The 20,167-nt window shown below is 41.4% G+C and overlaps 1 protein-coding gene across 2 annotated transcripts in view; it reads right to left on the bottom strand.

Moving 5' to 3' along the window:
• MTERF1 (mitochondrial transcription termination factor 1) overlaps window positions 1–20,167 on the bottom strand; it is a 603,361-nt gene that overhangs the window by 339,664 nt on the left and 243,530 nt on the right. For both annotated transcript variants that reach the window (XR_012333983.1, XR_012333984.1), the window contains exon 8: window positions 10,975–11,114. The gene's annotated coding sequence lies outside the window, so the exon portion shown is untranslated. The remainder of the gene's footprint in view (window positions 1–10,974; window positions 11,115–20,167) is intronic.

Below are 20,167 nucleotides of genomic sequence, written 5' to 3'. Positions count from 1 at the left end.
CAGGTTTTGATAAATCAAATAAACCATTGCTTCCAACTCTGAACTACTCCTCTCCTTTACCACAAGGACAAGTAGAAATGCAAGGACTTTCTAATTTGTCTCTGTGACATGTATGGGTGTCAGCTCCCTTAGCTGACTCCTTAATTTAAAAGATGTCATCCCTCTGTTGTCTTGTATCATCTGATTCTCTTACTAGCACTCTAATAGCTGTTACTTCCGCCCTTGGTTTGGAAACTGGCAAATACAGTTAGTTCCTTGTCAGCCTTTCTCTACCCTATCAACTGTGATTCTATGGCAAATACTCTTGGCCAACATCTGGAGAAACTGGAGAAGTTGTTTGAGGGGTTTATTTGATTTTCTTTTTAATGAAATCATTTTGGAGCTCTGCCACAAATCACTGAAGAGAAAATGCGAATTTTTGTCTTGCAAATGCTAAGGTTTGTTGAGAATATCTAAAGAGTGGACAAGTAAGAAGTTCCTTTGTTAAGTCCTCAGTTTTGGGTCTGGAAACATATGTTTGCCTTTCCCTTCTCTCCCTCGTGTATAGAGACAGGCCTAAGGCCGGCCCACTGAGGAATCACTGTGTGAAGCTGGGAATCACCCAGCTCCTCATGACTGCTTTAGAGACTGGATCCTTCTTCAGGTAAATGTTGTGTGTGCCGTGGAGCCCTCCACAGTGAGGCCAAGTGGCCTGTGGATGCCTCTCAGAATAATCTTTCTAAAAAGAATAAAATATAGTATATAACATGTCAAGGGAAACCAATATACTAAAATACAATTACCAGATTATTTTATTATACTATGTGCTTCTTCACTAGTGCATAAAATAACAAGATCTTCTGGCAGGTCTAATAATTACCAAAATTCCTAGTAGTGATGAGCATAAATAATAATTAGAGATATCTGAAACAACAGTGAAATGACATGAAAATACCCATGAGTTTTACTGTTGACAAGGTCATACGTATTACTAGTACTATCATGGTTTGTTTCCTACATTTGTAATGTAAAGGTATGCTAACTAACTCTCAGAGATCAGCAAAAATAAAGAGGTCATTCTTTTCCCATCCAAGTGTATGGATCTCCCTGATTTCTACTTCATCAACCCCTTGGATATTCATGGCCCACAGGTTAAGAATCCTCGGGTCTTGGCTCCCAGTGTGTGAACCAAACTCTCTGGTTAGAGATTCTCACCCCCTGGCCTGTCTCATTGCCAATGTTGCAAGGATCCAACGGCAAGAGGCAAAATCTGAACATTCGAAACCAAAGCTGTGCTTAAGAGAAGGGCTTTTGTCTTTGCTGATGAGGGAAAGGATTCACAGTGAAAAGATCATTGTGTACCTTGGATGTTTGGTTAATGTGCCTTTGAAGGCTCTGGAACACACCACCAGGAGAATTCACCCCCCTACAGACTTTAATGTCACCGCATAGCAAATACTGTAGGGAAAAAGGCAAATCAATGTATTTAGTCCACAGAAGAAAAACACGTTTCCAGTTTGCGTCTCCACAGCAGTGAAGTCCATCCTGCTGGATCCTGCTGGAGGCGAGCCTTGAGAGAGAGGACCGGGACACTGTCTGGGTGTTCCCAGCACTACCTTCTGTCTGTTCTCTGGTGTTTGTTTTTCTATCCCCAACCCTCCTCCTTCTCAGTCTGGCTCAAATTCAGCTCTGAAGCAGAGCCCCAAAAGGCTGAAGGCAGACTTCCTCTAGGCAACTCTCCTGAAGCCACCCTAGGGCTCTGTCAGTGGGAGACAGGAGTCAGTGACGGGGACAATCACTGCCACCTTCCTCCCTCCTCTTTCCTCCTCAGTTCCTGCCAAGCCCTGACAGCTCTGGAAGCCAAGAGCCTTCCTTTGACTCCCGCGTAGGTCTCCACGATGTGCGCTCCTGCCAAGCCACGGGGCCAGCTCTAGGAATGTGTTTTTAATATTCATTGTTCACTCTGTCTGTTACCGATGTGTGCACTGCAATTACTGTAATTCTTTGCACATGTGTTGTTATGAAATGAGTGCCTTTCAAGCTATGCCAGGTTATTTTTTTTTCTTTCTGAAACCCAAATCTATTATTTCTACCTATGTTTCAGTTAGTTTGCCATGCTTCTTTATTTCATTTCAAAGATCAGTCTGGGCGGCAAAGAAAGAGTGGCGTGTGCACAAAGCAAGGTCTGCCTGCTTTCCTCATAGTACGACAGTTGCTTTTGATTTAGGCTTGTGTGGTTTTTACCTCCCTCTCTTGTTTTCTTCTTTCCATGCACACAACCAAGCCAACTTTCAGACATACACATCATACACATTGGACATGCGCTGCTGCTGGAGTAGCCATCTGTACCCAGGGGAAGGCACACATGCGGTGTGCAAAACACACACACACACACACACACACACACACACACACACACACACACACGTGCATGCAAACAGCTTTTGGTTGAATTTCTTGGGTATTAGGATTTTTGTCTCCTCTTAGTGGTAGAGAGGCAAAGGAGGTCTAGAAAAAGTCATTCTCTTTTCTTTTTTCTTTGAATTTAATTGGACCTTTTCTGACACGATGTAGAAACTTCAGCTACTGGGGTACAAAAAGGATTATATGCCTTCATTAATTCAAATTGTCTTATTTTTTGCTTTGATTTTTTTTTAAATCAAAGAACAATAGCAAACGTAAAACCAGATTTTAAAATCTGTTAATATTTTTTAAGTTTCTTAGGACAATGACAAAACCTTAGTAAATTAAGAATAACTATTATTCTGCCTTTGAGAACTTACTCTCACAATTTACAGGAGCTAAATTAAAAATAAAACAGCAGCAGTGTCCACCCGGCAAACATCACCAGCTATCCCCACATATATATTCCTTTCTTTAGGGATTTTCAGGATACCCTCTGTTTTTGCCAGGCAGAGAAATCTGACCCGGTCGCACCCCTGCCTGCTAAGCATTTTACTTTCATTGTTATCTATATCCATTTGTCACCATGAAACATTATTATTTTAAGGTAGCAGGGAAGCAGGACTGCTTGCTGCATAATGGTGCCGTAACTCTTGTTGCCAAGAAGGAATCAAAGAAATGGACAGTGGCTAATGTGGGAAATCACACCAGAGAGAAAGAAACATGCAGAGAGACAGAGACAGCGAGAAGCAGGGGAGGAAAGGAGAGAAGGAGAAATAGACACAGGCAGAGGGAAAGACACTGAGAGACAAAAAAAACAGAGAGAAACTCACATAGAAAAGCTAGAATTTCCATGAAAAGATTTATAAAAGAATGACATAGCTGTTGCTAGGGAGCTGGGAGGAGAGCAGACAGATACGCCATCCACCAAAGATTTTTAATATAAACCTGCATGTCTTTGTTTGTATCATCTCTCCAGTGAGGAGACTGGATAAAGAAGGGAAAAAAATACGGAGAAGCAGTCTTCCTAGACACACACTATTTTAACAGCACACTCTGCAGCTGCTGTATTGCAGGTATGCCTGAGGTCAGAGGGCAATTCTCACTCCCCAAATTCCAAGGCCAAGGCTGCACCCATCCAGCTATGGGGAATAACCCTACTCCCATGCATGATGGCTTTGAGATGTGTAACCCAGGTATGGCAGATCCTGCCTTCCCCTGATTGAAAGAACACATCTTGATGACCTGTGTGGGCAACCAGGGAATTTGGTCTTACTCTTGCTCAGGCTTGGGGTTGAGGAGAGGCATCTGGGACAAACCAGCAGTGGCTCCACAAGATTCAACTCCCAGCGGGAATCTGAGGACGTGGATGGGGGTCAGTGCTGCTCAGGATCACCTGCCTGCCTGTATTAGGCAGAGAAACAGAACCAAGAGAATGTGTGTGTGTGTGTGTGTGTGTGTGTGTGTATGTGTACACACACACACACACATACATGACAAAGAGAGACACAGAAAAAGAGATTTATTTTATTTTAAGGAATTGGCTAATGCCAATTGTGGGGCTAGCACGTCCAAAATCTTCGGGGCAGGCTATCAGGCTGGAAATTCCGGCAGGGGACAACGTTACAGTCTTGAGTTAGAAGGCAGTCTGGAGACAGAATTCCTTCCTCTTCTGGTCACCTCAGCCTTTTCTCCTAAGGCCTTCAGCTGATTGGATGAGGTTTACCCACATTATGGAGGGTGATCTTCTTTACTCAAAGTCTATAGATTTAAATGTTAACCTCATCTAAAAAATACCTTCACAGCAACATCTAGACTGGTGCTTGAGCAAACCAATGGATACCACAGCCTAGTAAGGCTGATGCATAAAATTAATGATCACATAGCTCTATAAGATAACTGGGATGAATATGGCCATCCTGTCACTGAACCAATGTATCAAAGATTCAGAGGTATGAAGTAGGCGGATCTCCACATTGGAGCAAGTGTGAGAAGCTGGGACCTTTATCTAGCAGAGCTGTTGCTTTGTTCTACCCCAAGAAAATTCCTTCCAAAATTGCGTCTTTGAAAAGAGGCTCCTCTAAGGAATCTGTCCCTGTCTTGAATTCACTCCCTCTCTCTAATCCAGACCCTCTGTACTCCAACCCCTTATTCCAGTCCCCCAGTTGGATGTCCAAACCACCACCACTGGAAACTTCACGCGACCACACCCCTTGGTCCATCCTCTATCTGACCTCTTAATTAGCGCCCAGCACCCTGGCCTGACGTTCACTGAGCTATCCTCTGCTCACTGTGGGCTCCAGAACGGTTGAAGGAGTCAACTCTACTCCTCTGAAGGAAAGCAAATACTGGTGCCCCAATTCTTTTTCAGTCTCCCGCAAAGTGAAAACTTTGGCTATTTACTTTACAGGTAGGGTTGTCAGATTTAGGGGAAAAAAAGCCCAATTAAATTAGAATTTTAGACAACCAACAGAAAATTTTTTAGTATAAATGTATCCCATACTTGGGACATATATTACGAAGTTATTCATTGTTGATCTGAAATTGATGCCTAGTTAAATTTGAATTTCAGATCAAGAACTAATCATTTTTAGTACAAATATGTCCTGGGTAATATTTGGGACATACTTATACAAAGAAAATTTTTCCTCGTTGATCTGAAATTTAAATTTAACCAGGCAATTTATATTTTATCTGGCAATACTGCAAGATGACCTAAGATATAAGGATACTCCTCCAACTCATGGAGTGGTTTTTTTCTCAGAGACAACATAGGCTGACTTCCTATCTAGGACCAGATATTCTTCCACAAGCAAGGCTTTGAGTCTTGTTTCCTCTGTAACAATAGCTTCTGACTACCTCTCCTCCCAACACCAGCTGCCCTGGAGTGATGGGGCCACTCCAGGTTTATCCCTCCTCCTAATCGGAGTAGGGTGGAAGAAGGGAAAATTTGTCCTGTTCAGGTCAATATGTTTTCAGAGAAGGAATCATTGACATCCCCATTCATCCAGGCTCAAGACCCTGGAGTCATCCTCAATTCTGTCTTTCCTTTAGTTCACCCTTCTAGAGCTTTATTCACAATGGTTTTCTGAGCCCTCTCCCTTTCATCACAGATATCCTCTTAATCCACATTCATTATTTTTCACTTAGGTGACAACGTGAACTTCTGAATTTTTTTTCCAACCTGTAGCACCTCTCTTCTGCAGCTCATCTACCACACTCCCTGTCCTGAAGGTCAGTGCCATCGTAAACACACAAACACTCCCAAGGCTCAGAAACATTCTGTTTCCAGTATGTCTGTCAAATGAAATCAGATATTTTGGCCTATGTCAAATCCAAATATCAAGGCCATATATCAAGTCCCTCAAGCAACTGACTTTAAACCAGGGGTCACAAACTTTTTCTGTAAGAAGGTAGACAGTAAATTTCTTAGGCTTTAAGGGCTATACAATCTCTGTCCCAATTACTCAGCTCAGCTGTTGTTGCATGAAAGCAGTCACAGATGATACATCAATAAGGGAACATGACTGAGTTCCAATACACCTTTATTTATAAAAACAGGAGGAGAGGACAGATTTGGCCCATAGGCTTCAGTTTGCTGATTCCTTCTCTAGTTGCCAGATCAAACCTGATCTCCAAGTGTCATGCTCTCTGTAGAGCTCTCCCTGATTCACCCAGTTTGAAGTGACTCTTTCACTCCATGCACACAACACTTTATATCTCTTTTATGGCCAGGCCCACATTCTGCCTTGTATAGAGTCCATGCCCCAGCTCTCTGTTGGAGTGCTTGGCATCCCTTGCTGAGACCATACTCTCCTTTACACAGGGTAGATGTTCAATAAGAAAGTATTGGTGGGAAGAATTGTTGAAAGTCAGTGGAGTGAGTCTAGAGAAACGGCAGAGCCTTAATCAACTACAGTTTCCTCCTTCTCCTCCAGGAAAAAAGTGTGAGTTCCACTGAAGATCATGGAACACCGCCAAATGCCTTCTGGAGAAACTCAGCTTCTAGGCCAGTCAGCCATCATTTAAAACACACAGAAGCCTGCCTATCAAAAATAAACTAGCTAAGCATTCAATTCCCCAATGAGGAAGGTTGGTGTTGCAAATGGATTTGGGCTGAAACCATTTTCCTTTTTGAAACACACCCAAGCTTTAAAAGAAATAGCTTCATCTGATCTGAACTGCCAACACAGTCCTCCAAAATCCATCCCTTGAGAGAACCTCGTTATCAGCTTCAGTTCAAAATCCACGTGACTCTGAACCATCCGAGGTTTGCAAAGCAGGGTTAGAGATTGCCAGGCCCTATGACCCTCAGAGAAAGGGTTTCAGAGCAGGGAAAAATGAATGGAGGAAAAGAGCAGTAATGCAAACATTTCTGCAGCCAACTTACTAGGAAAGTTAAAAATTATTTTAAAGTTAGCTATTATTGAAAATTGCAAGCAAATTTATTTCTCTGGTTCTTTAGTTTTTTTTGTCATTTTTTGGACTTGGGGGTGGTTTAGTTATAGTACTACATACTTGATTTTGTCTCTCTAATCATTTTAGGTGCACGTCATGTCTTAATTAATCTGTAGGTTTCTCAAGAAAAGGGTACACGTTTTCTGTTCTTGCACACCTCCTAGAGCATTATATTACCAGGGCCACAGCAACTGCTCAATAAGCACACAATAAACAGATGAATATATGGGGTGTATTAAGCTGCTAAAGTCCTTGGTGAGGGAACTAAGTTACTTAATTTTTTTTAATTCCTCCCTTCTCTTAAAATCCTTATCCCCTCTTTTTCACCACCAATTAGTACTATTTTAAGTCCTTTGAAATTTTCATAACAATAAAAAAGAAAAACCAAAATTTTGCTTGCAGCTGGGTTTTACTAGATTTAAAAGTTCTTTGGTGGCAGGACACGACCCACTGACATCTGGATAGATGAAAAGCAGAACTTTTTGTTATTTGCCAAAGTAGAGAAGGCGTCCAGGCAGAGCCACACTGAGGGTTACACCCTGGGGCAGGGGCAGCTGATGTGTGACAAGCAAGCTGGGGTTAACTAGGTTTAGCAGGCTCCCTGTGAATTGGCTGATTTGAATAATTTCACAGGCTCCAGGATTTAGGGGCTGTTTTTAGTTGTCTGGTACCTGGCCCTGGGGCAGTTAAGGCTGGCGCACAGACGCCAGGAGTGGAAGAGTTCGAAAGGGAAGTCACTGGGGATGTGGACTTAATCAGCTGCTCAAAAAGAGGAACCACCGCCCTCCAGACAGGTCCTCAGAACTGGATCAAGACAGCTTTTTTAAAATAAAAAAAAAATTATATTACACACTATAACAGAAGTCACTGACAACACTCGCATCTATGTTTCCTGAAAGCAGGGGCCTGCCTGTACTATTCTCCCTGTCACTGTACCCTAATGCCTAGCATGTCAAAGGCACACACATTTTCTCGAATAAATTGAATGAATCCGGATTTTCACTCCTACAACAGGGCAGAAAGATACCCCACTGAGACTGCTGGCCTGGATTCTACACTTTCAGTAGGTATTCAGACTTGTACTGCAGGAAAAAAAAGTGTAGTAAATCTACTATTCGGGGGGGAAAATGTGAATAAGGTCAATATTAGTCTGTCAAAATATTACATCCATAGTCTGGGATGTTTTCATTTTATCAGAATGACAGACCCAAGTAAAACAGATCAGTGTTTATTGTACTGATCAAATCTGAGAGCAAAGTGACATTTGGGGATAAGAGAAATGGGAATGAGAGAAACAGAAACTGACCAAATTTCAAACTGAGCTAAATTTCAATGGTTCTACTATGGAATAGAAGATAACAAAGCTTCGAAAATCAAGAAGCAAAGAAAGGTAAGAAATGACACTGGATAACAGAAACTCATGAGCTCTGAAAAGAGAATCACTGATTTTATAAGATCACATAACACTAAGAGCATTTGGAGGGGTTATCATCGTCTATTGGCAGAGAAGAACTGAAAGAAAATACATCTAGATTTAGCTTAGATAAAATAAATAGGAAATAATGTCTTGGGACTGTAGAAAGTTAGTCATTAGCCCAATGAATGCAAGAAAACAGACTTAAAGAAAAAATATGACACCACTACAGTGTTTCTACAGGAAGCAACACAGAATGAGGGCTTCATGATAAACTCTAGAAAGCTTCAGAAAGCTCCAAGAATGGTTTCTTCATTGCAGGATCAATCAAATTCTTTATTATGTTAACGTATGTTGGGAACCTCCAAGAGCAAGGTGAGGTGGGTCTTGGCCACAGAGCCCTCTTTTCTTGGAGCAGCTCACGTGACTCACGTTCCATATAACACTCTTTGATAAAGCCTATGCTAACGTGATTTTTTTTTTTCTCCCAGTGTTATTTTCATAGCAATACAAGTTATTTTATTTTGTCAGAATTTAAGCAACAAAATTCCAGAACACACAGTGCCACCCTACCTCTTGGGGACTAACTAGAAAATTCTCCTCGTGTCTAATATAGGTATCTATGTCCTTTGAGAAAATACATCTGGTCCCTCTATGACATTCTTGGGAGAGACTAAATGTATACGGTAATGTCCACTCTCCTCAGTGCTGAAAAATAAAAATTAAAAAGAATTGAAGCAGGATGTGGTTAGTGCTGAGAGAACCTCAGACTGATCCTAATGTTAACCACTGTCCCATTATGTTCCTGTTCATCTACTTAATTAAAAGCCCAGAAAAAAATCAATTTAAAGCCTGGAACCAAAGCAGCAAGGTAAGAACAGCATTAACAACTAGAATTTCCATTTCTGCAAGTCTGCAAAATTCAGCAGTGTCTTCTATTGAATGAGCATCTGATTAGGACATCAAAAAATATCGAATATCAGCACTTAGCTAGATAGCTTGACATGTCAAGCAGAGGCAAAAGCTGTAGCAGGCATTCCAGGAACAGTAAAATGTGATAGGCACGTCTTCACCCAGTGATTCTGAAACAAGTGGTCTCTCTTTTCTTGCAGTAAACCTCCTTGCAAGATCTTGTGATTCTGGTGCTCTAATGGGGCAGTTGTTTATTGACATTTTGAATGATGTAAGGTCATTTTATGATGACTTTTAAGAAGCTACTGACATTACTTTTTGATTTTTTATTTAGATTTCCATTAAATATCTATATGTTTATATGAGTTATAAACACACAGCCATGGAAGCTCCTCTGAGATCACTACTGTTACAAGGAAAACAGACCCGAGGAAGTTGGTGGCTTTCAATAACACCTCCAACAATGACTCCTTTATTGAAATATTTATTAACTACATAGCATGTGCTAGGTCTTTTTGTCCCCTGGCTTGCTCAGCTCTATCCTTATAACTAAATGACCAAGACAGCCTAGCCAATCAGGCAGCTTTTGAATTACTTTCAATGACAAAAGAAATAGACTGATGGTCACACAGCCACAGGTATCAAGCTGGCATCCTGGGCTCATGGATTGCCATTAGTTAAGTGAACTCAAACCTAGGAAACCACACCTCTAGAAAACTCAGACACACTAGTATACCAGGTAGCAAAATTACAAACACCATTCCCAAAGGGGCAAAGAAAAATGAAGCTTCTTTATTTTCCTGTAAGCGGGACAATCCCAGTTTACACCTGTTGTCCAAGGGTCCCAACTGCCCTAACATTTCCCGCAGATTTTTAATTTTTTAATAAAGAATTATTAATAGCTGCATTGGTAGACTTCTACTTTGTATTTCAGCTTCTGACATGGTCTTGGCTAGTACTGTGGGAGATGTATGCACAATAAACAGATTTTTTACTTTAACATATGATTAAGTCTAAAAGATGTCTAGCAATAACCCATCTCTCTTTTCCCTATTTTTTCCAGACTCAGTTTAACAAGTTCCTTCCTTTCAAAGACAGCACACACATTACCTGCTGGTAAATGCAGTGCCCTCAGGCAAGAGAGAGCTCAGGAAGCTAATTTCTTGCAGTTTAGGTGGCAGTTGAGAAGGACTGAATATCCCTGCCCCTACAAGCCATAGTTGGGCCAGTCAGTTGTGCTGTGGCCTATGCCACACCCACACCCTTCCAAATGCATATAGCCACTGAGCCATCAGTTGGTAGGGTCAGTAGAAATGTGAGCCTTCATTGGTTAGGTGGGAAACATAAATGGGAACTAGAGGCTGGGCCATCTTATCATAGAGCTTATAGAGAGCAGCCTGAAAACGATCATTACACAGGCTTGTGATTCACCGTATGATTTATATACATATAGCAGTAGCTATTATTTAGTAATGCTGTTTTATTTTGCAATAAACTCTTTCAGCAGCCAAGAACTCAAAAAGCCAAAAGCACATGTTCAGCAAAAAATTAAGCTCTAAATTGAATTTCACAAGAAAGTTGATGATGAATATAGATGTTACAAAGAATGTTTATCAACACAGTTTACCATCTGTCATGAGGGCTAAGTGATACCACTGACCACATGAAAACCAGAAGACACGAATCTTTGGAAGAAGTATGAGCATCTATTCCAAAAGTTAGAAGTTACTTTAAGACTATATCCAAACATGTGCGCCTGCAGAAAACGTGTTTACAAATCTCTCACTGAAGCATGACTTTTCACTTACCTCAAATGTTTGTTCTTCTTCATTAAATTCGCCCACTTCAGTTCCAAGTTTCCTTTTGGACACATGAAAAGTGAAGTGATAACTCCATTGCTGGAAGAATTGCACGAACAGTTGTACGAGGCCAGTTTTATTCCAGTGCCCTAGATACATCAGAGAGAAAATCAGTTAGTTCCAATAATGATTTGTTTTTCTTTATTAAATTCATGAAATCAAAATACATCTTTTGAATATTCATTTTGTCAATAAGAAATATCTGACATTATCATGAATGCTATCATAGGCTCACATAAAAAGATCAACATTAAAGATAAAATTATTTCTTCTGTGGTACAGAGATAACAAATTTTAGCAGAGTCCAGTGTTGTGATAAAAACAATATTCTTACTAAATTAAGAAGCATTTGGAGGAGAAATGTACTTGAAACTGGATGTGGTAAATGTATAATTAATAATTACATCCTAAAAAGCTGCTGTATTCCACTAATCAAAACAGAAACTGTGTTTGTCAAAATGTATAAATAAATATCACACACACACACATATGCAAAGTTAGAGTAACTGAATTATAAAACTGTTTATGAGGAAGCTAGTGTTCAATTTCATTACGGAGATATACACTTTCGTTGCTGCCTGCCATTCACATCTGCCCCTAATGTTTGCAGAACCCATGGCAAGAACAGAAATGGAAGCCCACAAACTGTAAGTCTAGATGTTTATAAGTTATAAATTAAGCTAGCAAACTGTTAAATATGTTTGATGCTATCGTGACAAATATACCTTCGATAATGGCCTAAAAAGCCAAGTTATAATTTAGAATCCTCAGAGTGCTTGGAATTCTTGTGTAGAATGTAGCAGTGTGGAGGGAAACACCTATCCCTAGCCCTTCCTCCCTCCAACTCCCTCTGGCACAGCAAGGGGCCTCAAAAAACAGGCAAGAACATCCCAAACCAGCCCACATGTCCAAGTTCTGCCAATAGTACCCCCTTTCCTTACCCCTAAACAGCTGTCACTTGGCCAAATCTTAGGCCAGGGGGTGCTAATACTAGTAGTAAGGTTCACCCTTGGGAAGAAGTACCTGAGGAAGATGCCTGCCCATTCCTGGGAGCAGGTCAGGGCCATCTGGACAAGGAATTCTGGGGGCTTAGCCACCTGGGCACTTGTCTGGGAAGGCATGTCTCTTTGGCCCCTCAGATTTGAGTTGAGCTGAACAAGAGAGCTGACCCCTCTAACATGTAGGTCCCTAGGCAGCAGTGTTTCCTACTCAGATTGAGATCTAAGACATTCTCAACTGCCAGTTAGAAATGTTTGAGGTTTTAAAGAGCCATTTTGAAAATAAACTTAAGTGCCTAAAAATAGCATTGAAGTACACACACACACACACACACACACACACACACACAGACAATCATCACAACCCTGATGCTTTGAAAATTGAGGAAGCAGTATTATTAAGTCAGAAAATGAGAATAATGTAAACCTTCAGAGACTCCTAAGCCGGACCAGCTTCTGGGAGTATGACCTCTGTAGTCACACAGGGCCTCTGAGCTCAGAAAGTTCCCACATTTGGTTTCATGTTCACCTGTCACCTTAAAATTTTTTAACACTTTGAACAAGAGGCCTCACATTTCCATTTCGCGCTGGGCCCTGCAAATCACGTAGCCAGTCCTGTTCTCAAGGGCCATTCACTCAGCAAGAGGGTTTCCTATGAAACTTGCACACTGTTTTCCCTTTGAAAGAAAAGTCAATAGAGCCAGCATTTCACTTTCGATTATTTCACTTTCCCCTATAGGCCTGGACAAAAACATAAGGACAGAAGGGAAAATGGTTTTAAAGGGCACTGGAGTATTTGAAAACCCTGACAAAGGTTCCATTAGAGGGTTCAAGTTGGTTCTTGTTATTCTGGTATTGCCTCACCCACTTCCTGCCTAATGCCTGATTAAATGCCACCATTTCACCCAGGTGTCATCTGGTCCTTTCTTTTGCCCCTAACCCTATCTCTTTTGATTATGGAGGTTTGCTTTTTCTTTGTGATTTTTTTTCAATTCCTCTCTACTTTAGATTAAAGTTTGGAGTAGTAATATTAAAGCATAATGCCAGGCAGAGATAGGAAGCTCTCCAGAATATCTTTATTAATCCAGGGCAAGTCCATTTTGAAAGAAAGAAAGAGAAAGGAGATTTATAAAGGGCAAGGGCTGGCCTTGGCAGATCCTCACAGCAGGGGCAGAGCCTGACACACTGCAGAAAGGTCTGAAAGGAAACAGAGGAAAACTGTCCTCGGCATCAAATCCCCCAATGACTGACACTCCCTTAGCTTCCTCCTCCTTCCACTAGCCCCAGCCCTCTAACTCATGAACCCTGACTTTGAGTTTCTTAACTCACTATCTATTCTGCAGACTTTCTCCTACAAATCTCCAAACTCCCCCTCAGCCATTAAACAAGGAAAAGCCCCCAAACCCAGCCTTCTTCAGACATGGACGGCACCCAGGGTAATGGTGCAACTGTATAGGTGACGATGAAGGGCTGCCAGCTACTAGCTCAGCAACACAGAGGTTAGGAGCAGCCTTCAGGCTCTTAGCAAGCTGCCAGTCTCCCTCTTTAAGGTAAAACATGGAAGCCCAGCATGACTGACTTCAAACGCAGAAGCCTGGGGAAAAAGCTGGCTCCGCCCCTCTCTGCCTCACACTGTGTGTACACCTATTTCCTCTCTGGGTTATTCTAAAAGGACCACAGGGACTTGGGGCTCAGGACAGAGGTGCAATCAAGGCTGAAACAGGGACGGCCCAGAAACAGAACTGGGCTTTCTTGACGATGGGGACAGACAAGGCCACCCTTCCATACATTCACCCTAAAGCTCCCCCTGGGGCCTATCCCTCCAAGGAAATCAGCCACAGGACAGAGGTACAGAAATGATCAGAATTTTCTGCAATGCTCTAAAAAAACACTCAGGTCATCCTCCTTCTTGGATTTCTAAAAGATTTGTGTATGATTATCGAGTTTCATTTACTGGATTTGTTTCTAGGAGCGATATTCTGAACATTAAAAACTGATAAGGGGTGGGCACAGACCCATCAGAGCAGGCCCTGTCTTTGCAGCTAGGAGTCGTGGGGACGGAGGGGGAATGGGTGGGCAGGTCCTACTCAGGAGACTTGAGGCAGCAGCCATTTACCACCCAATGGGGAAATATTCAATATTTAAAGTGGGACCTATCACACCAGTGCTTACCAGCTGAATACTAGCTCTATTAACAAGTTTTCCTTGGCTCAAATAAATGTGGAGTCAGATATGTCTGGGTTGGAATCCTTGATCTTTCACTACCAGATGTAGTAGTGAGCTTAGGTAAGTTATTTAACTCCTTGGACCTCAGCTTCCACATTGGTAAAACTGGAATAACTTATCTCTTAGTTCGTTATGACATTTACATGAGACGATATATGTAAAGTGCCTCTCAACTCAAATTTTGCTCACATAGAATTCAAGATCATGTTCCTAAAGAGTGTGGCATAGGAAAAGAACAATAGATGTGACTAATGTTTAATGGCATGTATTAAGTAGCTAGTGTGTGCCAGGCCCTGTGCTGGTGCAACACACCTGCTAGCCAATTCATCCTTACCAAGACCCTGTAAATTGGGAACTTCTATCCTCATCAAGGTCCTTTTTGGTTGCAAATAATAACAATAGCTAATATTTATTGAGTGTTAGCTAGAACCCTATAAGAAGTTATTGTTACCGACCTCGTTTTGCAAATGGGGAAACTGTGATTCAGAGAGTAATTAATGTGAACAGTAATTGAATTGATGTGTACAGGCTGTGAGGATTACCACTGGAGTCAGACACCTTGGCTTAAATTCCAGCCCTGGAGAAGTTACCAAGCCTCTTAGGCCTCAGTTTCCTCATGTGTAAAAAGAATTAAAAGGGTTTTGAATTACCCAGTGTCCTGGCAGGAAACAAATGGCACACTCAAACAGGGAAAGTGAGGATGGTATACAGAGCCATGGGCAGGATTAAGGGAAAAGTACAAGGGATGATGGGGCACATGACTGGGGGGTGGGAAAGTGCTAGCAATGGACTTAACCAACCTAGACCTAAAGACCCAGAGGAGAGAGTGGGCAGGAACTCAGTGAGAGCTGAGGCTGGAGCTATTGCTGGAGCTAGAGCTGTTGGAGAGGCCACAGATCGACAGTAAAGGAATACAACCACTGCTAACCTGTAGCCTGGCAGGGAGGAAGGCAAGAGAATAGACACCCTAACTTCACTCTCCTCCTGCACTCTGTCCTCCTGCCACTACCTCTCATCATTGACCCAACCCAACTGGAAACTACAGGACAAGGAAGTCAACTGATGCACATGAATGGTCACAGACAGGGTGGAGGAAAGTGGAGAGTGAATCTGGAGGGGTAAAGGGAATACCTAGCCTGGCTATCTTATACTACATACCCAGAATTGGTATTGTATTAGTTAGGGTTCTCCAGAGAAACAGAACCAACAAGGGGTGGGGGGAGACAGAGGAGAGAGAGAGAGAGAGAGAGAGGGATTTGTAAGGAATTGTCTCGTGATCATCAGGGCCGTCAAGTGTAAAATTTGTACGGCAGGCCAGCAGGCTGGAAATTTTGGCAAGAGTTGAGGTTGCAGTCTTGAGTGCAAATTCTACAGAACAGCAGGCTGGAAATTCAGGCAGGGTTTCCATGCTGCAACCGTGAGGACAATTCCTTCTTCTTCAGGAAAACTCAGTTCTTACTCTTCAGGCTTTCAACTGACTGGATGTGGCCCATACACATTATGGAGGGTGATCTACTTTACTCAAAGTCTATAGATTTAAATGTTAATCTCATCTAAAAAATACCTTCACAGCAACATCTAGACTGGTATTTGACCAAACCACTGGGTACCATAGCCTAGGCAAGTTGGCACTTAATCTTAACTATCATAGGTATCTACAACGATTTAACCTTTTAGGACATCTCTTTTCTTATCTACATCTGAGGTATGTGGTACAAGCTCCCTTATAGTTCCTAAATACCACAGCAAACTAATGACTTCCTGATCATCACTTCCAAAAGAGGTGCAGGGAAGAAGTCTGTGCTAGGCTATTAGATCCTTACATTCAGGACAATGGAGGTGTGGCCAATTCAGCCCAAGTTTCTGGGGTAGCACTTTCCAAATAATTGTGAAAGGAAAATTGTTCCAGAATGTTAAGAGGTGGTTCAGGAAAAAAATCTTCCCCTGAACAAATGCAGTTGTTTATTCAAGCACTAAACAAACTTAAGTAGGTATCTTATTTACTGGGGAGACTTCCCAGAACCTCTACTGTGTTGATGAACATTGTAAATCTCCAGATGGGGTTTTAGGTTGCTGTTTCCTGAGTTTATGTGACCATTGATCACTTTGCCCTCCAAGCATGTGTAAACAACTTGAAGAGCCATGATTGCAAGGAATGAGATTTGGGAATGTGGTTCTAGGCCCACCCTGAGGGCTCTTCTAATAAGACTGCTGGTTTGCTCTCTGCTTTCCTGCCACTCCCTTATAGTGAGAGAGAATCCTAGCAGAAATGAGGATAAGCTAGTTCTTGGGGGACCCAGGTCCAGGACCAGCTACCTAATTTGTAGGGCCCAGTGCAAAATGAAAATGGGGGGTCTCTTGTTAAAAAATTATAAGACTTTCAAGACCTTGATAGCAGAGCATTAAATCAACTGTGGTGCACTTCTGAGAAAGATGGGGCTCTGTGCAACTGTACAGGTTATACATCCATGAAGCTGATCCTGACCTGGTCATTCACTTATCTAATAAATTTATCATGTGCCTACTATGAGTTACATTTTCTCGTCCTGAAAATCTTGCAGAATAAAAGAGGAAAGTTCCTTGGACAGACCCTAGGGCAAACAAGTTCTCCAGTTTTCCTCAAGTCCAACCAGTGAGTCTCCCATGACCTACACATCCTTGTCAGGTGGTCTCAGGCAACAGACTGAAAGCAAATCAGAAGAAGGGCACCGGTTTCAGTTGAGGTTGGGTTCTCCAGGAAGCAAACTTCCTGAGATAGAGATTAGTATGCAGGATATTTATTAGGGAGTGCCCTTGGCATTTACATCTGTGGAAAGGAGGGGAGGAAAGCGGGACTGGGCAGAAGGAGAAGTTGGGCTGCAACACAGACTGAACAACAGCCGCAGTCTACTTCCTGGGGAAGCTCTAGAGCTAGAATGGCCCTTCAGTATTGTCCTGAGCTGGGACATTGTCCTGAGATGGCCAACCTTTATACTCCTCCATGGATCGGGGGCAGCTAGATGGGGCAGCCATAGAAAGGGACCTGACCTTGGTCAAGGTGTCTTCACAGCTGAGGCAAACCCTATGGTGGAGAGGTAGGGGCTGTGACAGTTGAGGCTGTCCACCAACATCACTCCCAGCTGCTGGGGCAAGAAGGCCTTTCTTAAAGATAAGTTAGGTGGGGGTTAGTGGCTGTTGACAGGCCAGTCAGGAGTACTGCGCTTCCCACCTGAGCACCAATGTGGAGGACAGACCGGAGGGCAGACAACAGAAGCAAGAAGAACTACAATCCTGCAGCCTGTGGAACAAAAACCACATTCACAGAAAGATAGACAAGATGAAAAGGCAGAGGGCTATATACCAGATGAAGGAACAAGATAAAACCCCAGAAAAACAACTAAATGAAGTGGAGATAGGCAACCTTCCAGAAAACGAATTCAGAATAATGATAGTGAAGATGATCCAGGACCCCGGAAAAAGAATGCAGGCAAAGATCAAGAAGATGCAAGAAATGTTTCATAAAGACCTAGAAGAATTAAAAACCAAACAAACAGAGATGAAAAATACAATAAGTGAAATGAAAACTCCACTAGAAGGAATCAATAGCAGAAAACTGAGGCAGAAGAACAGAGAAGTGACCTGGAAGACAGAATGGTGTAATTCACTGATGCAGAATGGACTAAAGAAAAAAGAATGAAAAGAAATGAAGACAGCCTAAGAGACCTCTGGAACAACATTAAATGCACCAACATTCGCGGAGGAGAAGAGAGAGAGAAAGGACCTGAGAAAATATTTGAAGAGATTATAGTCGAAAACTTCCCTAACATGGAAAAGGAAATAGCCACCCAAGTCCAGGAAGCGCAGCGAGTCCCATACAGGATAAACCCAAGGAGAAACATGCCAAGACACATAGTAACCAAATTGGCAAAAATTAAAGACAAAGAAAAATTATTGAAAGCATCAAGGGAAAAATGACAAATAACATACAATGGAACTCCTATAAGGTTAACAACTGATTTCTCAGCAGAAACTCTACAAGCCAGAAGGGCGTGGCATGATATACTTAAAGTTATGAAAGGGAAGAACCTACAACCAAGATTACTCTACCCGGCAAGGATCTCATTCACATTCGATGAAGAAATCAAAAGTATTACAGACAAGCAAAACATAAGAGAATTCAGCACCACCAAACCAACTCTACAACAAATGCTAAAGGAACTTCTGTAAGTGGGAAACACAAGAGTAGAAAAGGACCTACAAAAACAAACCCAAAACACTTAAGAAAATGGTCATAGGAACATACATATCAATAAATACCTTAAATGTGAATGGATTAAATGCTCCAACCAAAAGACACAGGCTTGCTGAATGGATATAAAAACAAGACCCATGTATATGCTATCTACAAGAGACCCACTTCAGACCTAGGGACACATACAGACTGAAAGTTAGGGGATGGAAAAAGATATTCCATGCAAATGGAAATCAAAAGAAAGATGGAGTAGCTATACTCATATCAGATAAATTAGATTTTAAAATAAAAAATGTTACAAGAGACAAGGAAGGACACTACATAATGATCAAGGGATCAATCCAGGAAGAAGATATAACAATTATAAATATAAATGCATCCAACATATGAGCACCTCAATACATAAGGCAACTGCTAACAGCTATAAAAGAGGAAATCAACAGTAACACAATAATAGTGAGGGACTGTAACACCTCACTTACACCAATGGACAGATCATCCAAAATGAAAATAAATGAGGAAACAGAAGCTTTAAATGACACAATAGACCAGATAGATTTAATTGATATTTATAGGACATTGCATCCAGAAACTACAGAGTACACTTTCTTCTCAAGTGCACACGGAACATTCTCCAGGATAGATCACATCCTGGGTCACAAATCAAGCCTCAGTAAATTTAAGAAAATTGAAATCATATCAAGCATCTTTTCTGACCACAACGCTATGAGATTAGAAATGAATTACAGGGAAAAAAACCATAAAGAACACAAACACATGGAGGCAAAACAATACGTTACTAAATAACCAAGAGATCACTGAAGAAATCAAAGGGGAAATCAAAAAATACCTGGAGACAAATGACAATGAAAAAACGACGATCCAAAACCTATGGGATGCAGCAAAAGCAGTTCTAAGAGGGAAGCTTATAGCTATACTAGCCTACCTCAAGAAACAAGAAAAATCTCAAATACACAATCTAACCTTACACCTAAAGGAACTAGAGAAAGAAGAACAAAAAAAACCCCAAAGTTTGCAGAAGGAAAGAAATCATAAAGATCAGAGCAGAAATTAATGAACTAGAAACAAAGAAAAGAATAGCAAAGATTAATAAAACTAAAAGCTGGTTCTTTGAGAAGATAAACAAAATTGATAAACCATTAGCCAGACTCATCAAGAAAAAGAGGGAGAAAACTCAAATCAATAAAATTAGAAATGAAAAAGGAGAAGTTACAAAAGACACCGCAGAAATACAACGCATCCTGAGACTACTACAAGCAACTCTATGCCAATAAAATGGACAACCTGGAAGAAATGGACAAATTCTTAGAAAGGTATAAGCTTCAAAGACTGAACCAAGAAGAAACAGAAAATATGAACAGACCAATCACAAGTAATGAAATTGAAACAGTGATTAAAAATCTTCCAACAAACAAAAGTCCATGACCAGATGGCTTCACTGGTGAATTCTATCAAACATTTAGAGAAAAGCTAACATCCATCCTTCTCAAACTCTTCCAAAAAATTGCAGAGAAAGGAACACTCCCAAACTCATTCTATGAGGCCACCATCACCCAGATACCAAAACCAGACACAGATACTATAAAAAAAGAAAACTACAGGCCAATATCACGGATGAACATAGATGCAAACAACCTCAACAAAATACTAGCAAACAGAATCCAGC

Source organism: Tursiops truncatus, chromosome 9, assembly GCF_011762595.2.
Source record: "Tursiops truncatus isolate mTurTru1 chromosome 9, mTurTru1.mat.Y, whole genome shotgun sequence".
In the NCBI taxonomy this organism is placed as follows: domain Eukaryota; kingdom Metazoa; phylum Chordata; class Mammalia; order Artiodactyla; family Delphinidae; genus Tursiops; species Tursiops truncatus.
This window is presented reverse-complemented; position numbering and strand designations above follow the sequence as displayed.